Source organism: Drosophila teissieri, chromosome X, assembly GCF_016746235.2.
Source record: "Drosophila teissieri strain GT53w chromosome X, Prin_Dtei_1.1, whole genome shotgun sequence".
In the NCBI taxonomy this organism is placed as follows: Eukaryota; Metazoa; Arthropoda; class Insecta; order Diptera; family Drosophilidae; genus Drosophila; species Drosophila teissieri.
In genome coordinates, this window is record NC_053034.1 from 20,961,926 (window position 1) to 20,974,127 (window position 12,202).

General features: G+C 43.2%; 1 long non-coding RNA gene across 2 annotated transcripts; it reads left to right on the plus strand.

The window, feature by feature from the left end:
* Nucleotides 1-2,723: 2,723 nt before the first annotated feature.
* Nucleotides 2,724-3,947, plus strand: LOC122624579. 2 transcript variants are annotated; one of them, XR_006326487.1, is made up of 3 exons: nt 2,724-2,984; nt 3,050-3,279; nt 3,343-3,947. It is a non-coding gene; the product is annotated as an uncharacterized LOC122624579 (long non-coding RNA). The 2 variants fall into 2 exon arrangements; XR_006326486.1 differs by having other exon boundaries at nt 2,724-2,951; nt 3,023-3,279.
* Nucleotides 3,948-12,202: the final 8,255 nt, after the last annotated feature.

Here is a 12,202-nt window from a genome sequence, read left to right on the forward strand (position 1 = left end):
TATCATAGCCGGATCGTTTCTGGCGCTCGAGACCAACACCAAGGGCCTCAACCAGTTGCCATCGCATGCTTTCATGAATATCGTTTGTTTTGTGCTAAGTATGTAAGCAATAATCGTTTTCCTTGATACCTTCTCACTACGTACCACAATCACATTTCAGCTGGACAATATTCAAATTTCATACAAACTACTTTAATTATACTTTTATCGGCTGAGCAAAGAATTATATTTAAAAAGGTACATATTCATAAAATGTCTTAAATCATGTATAGTATAGTTCGGTCCTTAGGTTCGGAAGTGGAATTCCACAAGGGAATTTTTCGTGTAAGAAAGATTAGTCTGATATTCAAATAAGTAATCGAAAGTTCTTGGCGATGGCTAATACTTACCATTTTAACTGTATAACATACAAAATAGGTTTTTTTACGAGTAAAGTTAAAAGAGGTTTGATCGGTCTTACTTGTTTGCAAGCAATCTCAAGAAACTTTAAATTTCATTAAGATCTCTTCTGCAAGTCAATCAACAGCAACCACCAAGGTAAACAAAGCCAGATGTCGAAGGAATATATAATTACTGGAACAAGTCAAGAACAAATCTCCTCCAAGTAGGTGCGTTCATTTGTGGGTTTATTGTGGCGTTCATACAGCAAATAAAAAGATGTCACTGCATTATTTAACAGAATTCGGATTCTGAAACATGTTTCGAAGTCTCGAAAGTCCAATGTTAGTGCAAAAGTATTCCTACATGGAGTGTTGTATTAATAGTGCATCGGGTTTACTCTAGATCCGTCCGTTCATTTATCTATTTATTTATTTATTCATGCTTTGTTTCATTTGAATTTCGTTTCTGGCTTCCGTGTGGCCACGCCTCCCTTCCCTTCCCTTCCCTCACCTCCCCATCCCCCGCCCATGTATGGGTGGGGGTGGTAGGTGTGTGCTTTCATTTGATTTTCCAAGCTGGCGCTTTCAGTTTTCATTTCTTTGTCAAACACGTTACGCAAATATTGTTCCAGTTCCCACGGCGACGGGCGTGCAAACATCTGGCGCTTTTACCGTTACCTGACCGGGGGAACAAATGGAATGGGACGCGGGGAGCGGAAACGGAAATGGGAGTGCGGACTGTGCCTATGCCACTTGTTTGCACAGTGTCCACGCTCGGCTTTGAATACTCCCGCTCGTCTCCTCCCACTCCCCAAAAATGGTAAACTACGTAGAACTGTCGTCGGGCATGGAAAACCTGGACTGCATGCCTCTCATTGAATTTGAGAGCTGCTGTTTGTAGCAAAGTCCTAAAAGATGCTTATTAAATGCCATGCGTGCTCAAGCTAACTTACTTTGCTAGAATAGTAACTCAACGTGTAACCTACACCTTTTTCTATAATTAGGAATCTGGGGTTATCATATAAATTAGAAAACAAAATTTGGCTGCGAAACAGTCACAGGTAATTAGGTCACAACAATATTTCTGTCGAGTACGATTTTTGCACCCATTTAAAAGTCAATAAGACAGAGCCGAAAATTAAAATTGAATTCCTGAAGTTTTGCCATCAGTGAATTCTATCTGGTATGAGAAACCACTAAGTCAATACTTATAACTATAGAACTTGCAATATTCACCCTGAAACTGACATTCATTTGTTATAGACACCTAACCGTAACCGCGTTTAGTTAATAAGATCGCATTGTAATCCCTTCGGCAATTTCAAGTCGCAGACAAGCCATAACTTTTCACCTTCGCTATTCCGACTACGATCGATTTTCCGCAGGACTCCCGTTTGTGGTCCCAAATGTAGGCAAATTACAAAGAATCCCCGTCCTGGGAGTTAAAGCCAGCCAGGTGTCCCCGAAATGCACTCCACACGCGGACGCAGTTTTCCGCTTTTTCCACAGCGCGGTTTTTCGGCACGTTCCACGTCCCTCTCCTGTCCACTCGTTCCTGGAGTTCCCAAAAATGCCCAATGGCATTTGATTCGCTCCATTCCTCGTCCTTCGTCCTCCGCTCAACGATATCCCATAAATTATTCCAGCGCTCCAAATTAAGCGAACGTCATCGCCTTTTGATGGTCTTCCCGGCTGTTTTATGCTCGGCATTGAAATTACCGTGTGTTGCGAATTTTCGCAAGCGTTTGTAACAAGCAGCAGTTACTTAAAATATTATCCCTTCTTTATTTGGGTGTCACTTTGAAAAACAAACATAAAAATTAAACGATAACTCCATACACAAGAAAGACTAAATACTGAAAAACGGTGCCATATCTCGGAGTTATGGTACGAGTATCAAAAATATATTTGTTTTCAGTTCATACGCCTATTTTATACATTCTATATACATTTATTCCAGAATAAATTCTCCTGAATTTGCTGGTGTATGCTCCAAGCTAAGAGAGATGTATATACTATAAAAAATGGTTTTATTCTCTGAGATCACGGTATTTTATGGGCGTTACTACATGTTTCAGTCTCGTTTCTTTTCAGAGCTTTTTTCATTTTGAGTGTGTGTTGCTCTGACCCCCTGGACATTCAACAATTTGATTTTTTACGCCCACTCCAGCCCACTGCAGGCGCCCGTGTTGTCCATTGATTTTACATGCTGTGAATAAATAATGAACGACCATGATGTGGTAAATTGAATATGGCGTGAAATTAGCTTAAGTAAATGGAATTAAGTGGATTTCACAGCCGACTGAGTGTCGCACCCCAGCATGCAGAAAAAAGCAAAAAGCAAAAAGAATAACCGAGGCGAAAAGAAATCTGTTGACTGGACAGCGGAGGCAGTGATTTAGTGGCCTATTAAAGGTCACTTCCCTGACCTAAAACCCCCGCCAATCTGAAAAAGGAAAGCCCCGATGGAAGTCGTAAAAGTCTTCGGCATGAGTATATCGTGTCAGTTGTCGTGTCATGTCATGACCTCCAGGAACATTTTATGGCCGCTCCGGAAACGAGAAAAACGGGGTTGTCTTAAAATCCGTTCAGGCAAATCGCATCGTATTAACCTTCAACGTTTTCATTTTGAACATTTTCAGTGACAGGAATTCAATTCCCACCCCCAGGAACACGAACACGAACCCGAACTCCCCGCGCCACTTGATCCCCATTTGATTTGTCAAATGCTCCAGACATCAGAGACGTTGGCATGCAGGGGCAAAAAGCACACACAGTTCTCAGTTCCCAGTAAGGCAAAAAAGGGTTCCCACATCGGCCTCACCAGCAATGACACTTGTAGCAGACGAATGGCCTCTTGGAGTACCGAGCAGAACCTTGTATACCCTGCAGTACCTAAGTAAGCATGAGACTGACGTCTTTACCACTAAACATATAATTTCAATTGCATATGTTGTTTTAGTAACAGATACTACTTGATAGTCCCATTTATGTTACTTCAATACTAAGGCTTCGACACGCAGATTGGGGAAAAACGTGTTGGTTATAATTATAATATTGAAACACAATTTCACACCCAAGCACTTGTTCCATACTGCTCCCAGGACGCTTCCCTTTCCTTGTGGTCCAGACCAAGCAACCTTACTTTGGGACCATCCAGCCAGATGATCCGACTTGGTGTAGACTCAGGATACGAGGGACTTTGGGGATGCGGTGTCTGGATGCCTGCCATCCGCGTATTCCTCGCCGCCTGCGACTCCGGCGGAGCTAAAATGACATCCACTGACACTGAGCACTCGTCGCCTGGGAGTCTTGCAATAAAAATAAAACGATTCTCAAATAAGCGCTCAGGGAGTTTGTCACCGGAGCTGTCTTTTCCCTGCCAAAACAGCTCGCATATCCTTTCTGCCTGCTACACCTGCAAGTATATTATGTACACACACCTCTAAGCGCGTCTCCGAAGAAAAACGTACGAAATGATCTGTATTAATTTGCAGACAACTTAATAACACTGCCCCTGTATTACACTACATATATTGGAAGTTAAAGACGAAATAATTAATTGACAGCAAGTGAATAAAAGTTTTGTATACATACATATGTATATTATATATTATACCTGCTAGTCGTGGAGTAAAAGAATACACTAGATATAAGCACATGAAGTAAGCACATTTTCAGGAGTCGAGTTAGCCTATCTATCCAAAGACCGCAATGGCGCAGCGTTCAAAAACTGTTCTAGATGAAATAATGTTTAAAGTGTTGCGAGTTAAGTCTCCAATCCAATGATGTCCAATCTCGATATCAATTGTTATTCTGCTCCTATTTCTTCTTTTCACTAGAATCGTAACGTCACGAGTATCGGATACCTGGCATTTTAAGTTTGTGCGTACTGTAACTGAAACATTTAAAAACGTGGTATCAATCCATAAACCAAAATTACTAGTTTATGCCCAGAAGGGATGCTCAAAGATGGCGGTTAAAAGGTACAAGAAATGCATATATGTATATATATGTATATTCTATTGGGTCGAGAATTACTCTGTCTCCACGGGTGGAGACCATTTTCTTAAGCGAACCATTTCCTTAAGCTCTCACAATACATGCATATGTGCGTGATTTCAAGTTAAGGACTTCCACTGCGATCCTGGCCTGTAATTATCTCGGTGAAGCAGTCCGCCTCCCCAAACTTGTCACGGCTCCCCACCTTGGCACTCCATGTGTGAAAATGTTGGAGGACTGGGAGGGGGATTGGTCCGCTTAAAATGCTAATTATTAAAACAATTTCAAGCTGATGGCGGGTTGCAGGATTTGGCCGGTCTCGTTGCTATGCATGCGCTTTTGCGCTTTTAACAAGTTTCTTTAGCTAATTTGTCAAACACTTTGCATAATTTGGGCCCCGACCCGACCCCTCGATTCCAGCCCTGCCCAGCTGCCACTCTCTTTGGCCAGGATAACAGGATAACGATGTGGCGTAAGGAGCCTGACAGCCCGAGATCCTGGGAGCTTTTCCATGACAGCAGCGCCTTGTGTTTGTTAATTATTAATTTTCACAGCGCAATTTGCAGCTTGCTCCGCCCACATCGAACGCCTTTTTTAAGAGTGTTTAAGAGGACCGCCCGTTTTAAACTACCTTTGTACCTATAAATATATTCACAATTTCTTTATGATTTTCAAAGAAGTAAACAAGCACTTTGAATCAATTACGTTTCGGCAGCTGGAAATCGAGGCTGAAACATGTGAGTATATTGCAAAGCTAGCATTCTACAACTGGAAACAGCTCCAAAAACATAGTTCATAGACGAAAGCTAGTTACTGGTACTAGAGTACTGAAATATCTATATTTTAAATAGCTTCTCTGCACCTATTTATGAAGCAGTGGTTAAGCAACTGATTAGTTAGGAAACTCACTCGCTTCTTGGTTTCAATCCGGACAGAATATGACTCGGTAGGCAATATTTAACTTTAACCCAGTAAAGACAGAAACACCTGGAAGCTTACCACGTTACCCCTAAGGATTTCCCCAGTTGGCGTTTCCGAGCTAAAAAGAATGATCTTTGGCTTTGTTTGACTGGGAAGAAGGAGACGGAGGGAAGACACCGCTTCCATTTTAGTCTTAACTTGCATTTGTAATTAAAGTACGCATTAATCTGGAATTCCTCAGCCTGTCAACTGAACCCGAATTAATTTCGCAACATTGCCGAAAATCCTTAAGTGAAACGTTGATTTTATCCCACTGCCAGCGGAAAAAAGGAGTTATGCCTCAAATATGCGGAAAAGATTGGGTGTGAAAAGAAAAGCCGCCCTTTACGTGTTAATGTGTGCAATGCGAGAACATTTTCCACTCATAAATTAGCGTGCGCGTGAACATTTATTTCGTTATTAAATTTAACAAGTGCCACCCCTCCACCCTCCAGCCCATTCCAACCCTTTGCACCCGCCACACTGCCACACCCCCCCCCCACCACCGTACACCCGACCCCCCGACGCGCACACAGTATGTTATTAATTTGCAGTCGCCTTGTTGCCATCTTGGCTCAAAAGTTTTTGTCTTAAATTGCTCTCGCTCGTTTCGCTACGTTTCGCACTTGAATACAAAGTTGCCACCCAGCGACCTGCCTTAGCCCTCCTCCGCCCAGCCACGCCCCCGCCCCCGGAAGGGGTAATTGCCACTGTGTGTGTGTGTGGATCGAAGGGGAAGGGGGAGAGAGAGGGGGGATGTAAGGTAGTCCCTTTGGCGTTATTAAGCAATTTACAAGATACTTAAACAAGAATTATGTGCAACATTTTCCAACAAAATGATTCGAGGAGCTGAATTTTAAAATAAACAAAACTGACTTCTGACAACCCCCCTCCTCCACTCCCCCTCTCCACCCCTGCTCCTGTTGCGTGTGTGTGTTTGTCTGGCGGGGGGGTGAGGGGAAAATTAAAAATAATGCCTGCGCTTTTCATTCGCCTTCGGGTAAGCCTTTTTAAAATCACTCAATTACTGGCACAGACATTTGCATTTTAGAAGGCCGTTTCGCCAATACTCCGAGAGCCCGAAAGCATGAACTTCAACTGTTTATATGTTTCGAGATGCAGAGAAAAATGTATTCCTTTTTTTTGCATTAGGTTTCAGCACTAGCTTCCCTCTCAGCCAAGTGGGCTGACTTGGAAAAGCCTTCCACTCATCGCAGGAATCCGCATTTCCAGAACCAGGAGCAGAGGAAAAACTTTCGAGTGCGCTCTACAACTTCCATCGCTGCACAATGAGTCAATTAAATGTCCGGAGGACATGCATACGTGCATGGCCGTGTGTTTGATCCATAAAAAATGCGTGACAAAGGCTTAAAAATCCACTTCTGGCTCCATAATCAAACTTCAGGCCAATTGAAAGTTCAAAAGCCCGGAATCGCTCCGCGTTTTTCCATATAAAATGAAAGAAAGTGCGGCCGATGCCATACGCTCCTTTGACCCCTTTATTTGCCGCCACTGCTCGCCGCTTTTTTCGATTTTTCCCGGACTTTACAGGGGCAACAAACAAAGAATTGGCGACCTGGTCAAGCAAGGGGAAGTGGTCAGCACAGTGGTCAAAACCCCAAGGGAGGGCCCCAAACTGTTGCAGTGCGCTTAGTTAGCAAGGCACACACTTATTCAGCACGCTTCAGTCATGAGTGATATTTTTCAGCTCATTCTCGAGAAGGTAGTTACAGATAGCACGAACTATCTGTCAGTTCTTAGGATGTAGATATTTTAGGCTTCCAGGCTTGGAGTTGAATCAAAAAGTGACTAGGAAATGGCAACAAAATGTGGAACTGCGTGGCACAGAACCGCCGTGTCGTACCTTTCACATTTTCCGCCGTGTTGACTGTCAGCTTACTGATGTCCCCGTCGCACTTTGCCAATTGGCACTCCAGCAATATGTGCAAACTTAATTTTCCGCCAATTCAGTCGCCCTCCTTTCGAAGGGGCAAAAGTCAGGAGGATGGCGCGAGGGAGGAGGACTTAAGGTGCAGACTTTAATGCCAAGCCATGGCGAACAAAACCTGCAACGGTTCCAGCTGCAAACTCGGAGCTCGGAACTCCACAGCCGAGCTCCGTATCCATTTCCAGCTCCATCTCCAGCCATAACTCACACGAAATCTGTAAGGACACACGCATCCTGCAGCGCCCGGGCAGCGCATTAACATTAACCCGAAATGAACTCCAAACCAACGCCCACCGCCCACCGCCCCTTTCGGCAGCTCCAAATCACGCGAAACATCTTTTGCCTGACTTAGCCGGCTGGATAAACAGTATGCTCCAGCAGCAGGGCTGGAGCATACTGTTTATCCAGCAGTATGCTCCAGCAGCAGGGCTGGGAGGGGGTAGGGGGACAGGGGCCAGCACTCAGAGAAACTGGGCTACATATCCCTTTCTAGGTTATAAAACAAATATATTTATGCAAATAACCCTTCCTCGAATCGAATGTCCTTCTTTATTGGAAGCAGTTAAAAACTGCACACATCTTTTGAAAATATAACTTTTAAACTAATATCGCATCCATCTCTTAAGTGCATAAGTATCTTCCTATGCGAGCACTTTCATCGAAAATGTAAAGGAAAGCCAATACATGTTTCTGCGAGTGTGCCTGACTTCAGGCAGGCATCTTGGGGCGGGCGGAGGAAGTGGCTGTCGGGGGATCCCGGCATCGACTTGACATGTTTGCTTATGCATAAAACGATGTCAGGCGGCACCGAGCATGGAGCTTGCCACTCGAGGAAAGGCGACCAAGTTATCATCCGTGGCCCAGGCATCGGCATCGGCATCCGCGGACATTTTTCGGGATTTTTGGAGCCGCGAGCCACGAGCCACGAGCATCTGGAAGCCACGAGCATCTGGAAGCCGCGAGCAGCCAGTTTATTGCATGTCGCCCCGTTGTTTGGCTTTCAATTTTTATTTTAGTTTTATTTATACATTATTTTTTTTACTGACGCCAGCGAAAGAGATAAGGGAAGCATCAGGCATCAGGCACTCGGTGCGTTGGGGTGCTTTTAGGTTGGCAGCAGACCTTAAAGTTGGTACTTCCCCATCCCCGCCAGTTTTAGGATGCAGTGCGGAAATTTAAATACTTTTGAGCCTGGAACCCTTAAAAGTCGCTTAATAAAGTATATAAAATCTTGGTGCCATTAAACTGATCAACTCGTTTGCAATCAAGCTCTCAAATGACGGCTTATCAACATTAAGTCTATTAACTATTCTCTTCACAATAAGAAATCATCAGAGGTCCAGTTAGGTCTAGGCTAATCCCAGTCGTCTTGTTTTACGAACTGTGTAAACAGTATTCAAGTCATTTAAGTTGTTCTCCGATCCAGTTTTCATAAATCAATTCATGTAAATTTATATAATACGGCGCCTTTAGATACATGTAAAACTGCAAAAACTAAAAATAAAAACCGAAAAACCACACTCGTGAAATGTTATACCCTTAAGTAAATAATAAACCCTTCTCTATTTACAATACCAGCATTGGAAGGTACATTCTTTAGCGCTTTATCTTAATTTGGAGCTTTGTTCAAACAGATACCATGCCTTTCAACTCGCCGGCTGAAATTCAGTAGTTCTGCACCCTACTTGCTGAGTAATTAATCAGACAACGCCGAGACCGAGCAGATATCAATAAATATTATTGCAGGGTTCGACTTTCGACTTTGGCCCGACTCTCAAAGTGAAAGGCAAACAAAAGCCAAATGCTGCATAAACACGCGGGGCTCCAACCCAAAGGAGTGGAGTCCCCTCAGTTCTGCCTGCGCCCCCCTTTTTCTGCAGCGTCCAACAGTGGGGCAATCAGAACTTTTTCCATGCAAAAATCGTACCTCTTTGAACCAAATGATATGAGCATTTACTTAAATATCGCACTGATTGATGTTCAAACTACTGAAATGTATATAGTAGTGTATGTAAATGTAAATGCTATATATCTAGTAATCTTGTGTTATGTGAATGAATGTAGATATAAATGAACAAAGCCCAACATTTTAAAATAATTCACATATTTATGTCAATAAAAACAGCATATTTGTAACAATTATTCTTTATTTCTTTCATTTCCATCAAATTTAAAAAATATTACCATATTTGTATGTTGGCAAATTATAATATACTTGTGGAAACAAACTATTTATATATTTTATAATCAATGTATATACGACATATTTTGCACAATGTTTTGCGATCAGCAACGACTGAAGAGGACAACTGAAAATCAAGACAGGATAACACAGCATTTCTGTCATCGACGTACTTATCGCACAATCGGAATTATCGACATCATAATCGCCTTTCCAGTTACTTTTTCGTGGCTTGCTTACCTGGTGCACTGATAGTAATACACTGATAGAAATACGTCGGCCTTATCCGCCGACTGAAGCCGCCTTTCAGCCCCGCCCACTGGAATTCAACTTGGCAAATTTCATCCGAGTTAGTGCTCGGCAATAACAACATGAAGCGAGAGAGCTTCAATTAAAATAAATGCAACACAAGCGTAAAAAGAAAAAAAAACAAAAACGCAGGGCTCGATGGGAAGGGGGCGGGGTCTGCAGAAAAAAGAGTGAAACAATAAACTTTGACTTGCTGACGGTGGCATTTGCGTGATGGTCCCGGGTTCCACATCCCCATCCCCATCCTCATCCCCATCCACGTCCATGTCCCGTGTCCCATGTCCCGCGTCCTATATGCCCTTCATGCATGTGCTATCCTATTCCGGCTCTGTGTCTATTTGCACCTGCATCACAGATCAAAGTGACAGCTCCCCTTTCACCACGCCCCTGGTCAAGTGGCGCACTTGTGTGCGTGGACCCGTAATGAAAAAGCGCGACGTGAGTAGTTCATGGGGGGTGAGGGGCTCCAAGGGGCTCCACGAGGGGGTAGGGGGTAAATAAATAGGTGGGAGCGGTGGACTAAAGCGGGTCTAAGAAGGCGGTACGGGGGTAAACACACCGAAGGGTGGGAGTCTGAAACGGCGGAGTGAGATGAGTGTTTGCCCCGCTGCCTGCATCTCCTTTTATTCCCCACTTTTTGTTGCCACAATTTCATTTTCAATTGGAAGTCCGACTCCTCCGCCTGGCCATCATGTATGGTATAATATTTGTATTGCATCTCGCCGAGCGATGACCAAGTGCGCCTCCTCTCACCGGCGCCCTTTGACCAATCGCAATGCCATTTGTTGGCTTTGTTTAATAAGAGAAAAGTCGCTTACATTTGTTTACCGAGCCATTCGAATCCAATTTGCGGCCAGCTCCCATTGAAGTCAGCCAAGGCAGGAGTGCATTTCCTCTGTCTATATTCTTAAAACGAATTTTTAACTCACTAAAACTTCTCATCACCTTTTTTTACACGTCCTGTTAATGGATTGCCTGATTTTGTCTTCAAAAATCAGCGAAATCATTTAATTTAAGCCAGAGATTTCCAGTTGCCCATTCCTATCAAAGAGACGTATGCAACTAGAGTCTGCACACCACCTTGCCGCTGGTGTTAATAAACTCAATATTTTCGATATGAGATGAGAGGCGGTAACAAAGTCATGACACCTTCAGAAAAGACACTCGACTTTTGGTTGGGATATAAGTCGGCGATACAACCAGAAACTTCTCTGTATACTCCCGAGTTTGCACTATGTTCACAATAAATTCTAATTTAATTTGTCGAAAAACTGGACTATAGAGTTTTTTCTTGTTTTGTTGTAAAGACAATTTTTCTAAAAAGTGTGTCCATGTTAATTTTTTGCTCGAATATTTTTAATCTATTTACTCTTAGGCATCTATGACCTAGGTACAGTGCCAGTTGGTCCCTTTACTTGGGATCTTGGCTAGCCTTATAGAGCATCCTACAGCATGTGCACATAGGAATATGCTGAGTACCATCGGAGGTATTATAATGCTTTTCAGTCTTCCACGCATACTGTTGGGCTTGTGCCCGGAACTATGTACCACTTCCACGTCGTCTGGGAATCGAGGTGTGCTCCCGACCAATCGCTTCTTCAACACTCCACCGTCCAGACACCTTCTCTCCAGTCCCAGCTAACCGAGCATTCTGGACACCCAGCCCGTCATCCAATCGCAGACCTCTCCTCCAGTCCAGTTGTGTGACACTAGATGTCCTTCAGGCATCCTACTGGTACTGTGTGTAAGAGATTACTCTGCAATACATTTTCAATTATTTTCCAATTGCTAAATTTGTTTAGAAGACAAGACAATCGAGGGAAAATCAAGGGAGGATGCTTCCGTTTTGGCGGACCATCTTCGTTCAAATTGGCACTGCATATGCGGAATTCTAAAGTAATGGTGGCCATATCCGGCGCCTTTTAACAATTTTTCTTGTTATGCGTGTTCTTACCATTTTTACGTTTTTACGTTTTTATCTAAATCCGTCTGCGTTAGGTTATTTTTTCTCCGCCTTTGTTTTTTCATAAGAATTTTTTAATTTAACGCTCAATAAGCTTTTGCCGCGTTTCGTTTTGGTTTTCCATTCTTGTTTTTGTTTAATGTTTTTTATTTGGTTGTTGGGGCTTCTTGCTCTCACTCTGCTTTTTGGATGCGCGTAATTTTTTTTGCTGTCTAAAACGCAGCGAAGACGAGGCAGTCCTACTATGTATATGTATCTGTGTATCTGTGTAGATGGGTTTAGGGGAGCGCAACTACATTTAGTTGAGTGTGGCGCACACTGAGAGAAACGAACTCATTGTTATCAGAAAATTCAGACACATAAGATTGTGTAGCCAAACTCAGCTGCGTTCATTTTGAAGTACGAATTACAAGCAAGGATTACGGATTACAAGGCTATTCGATTCGTCCTGTTCGATG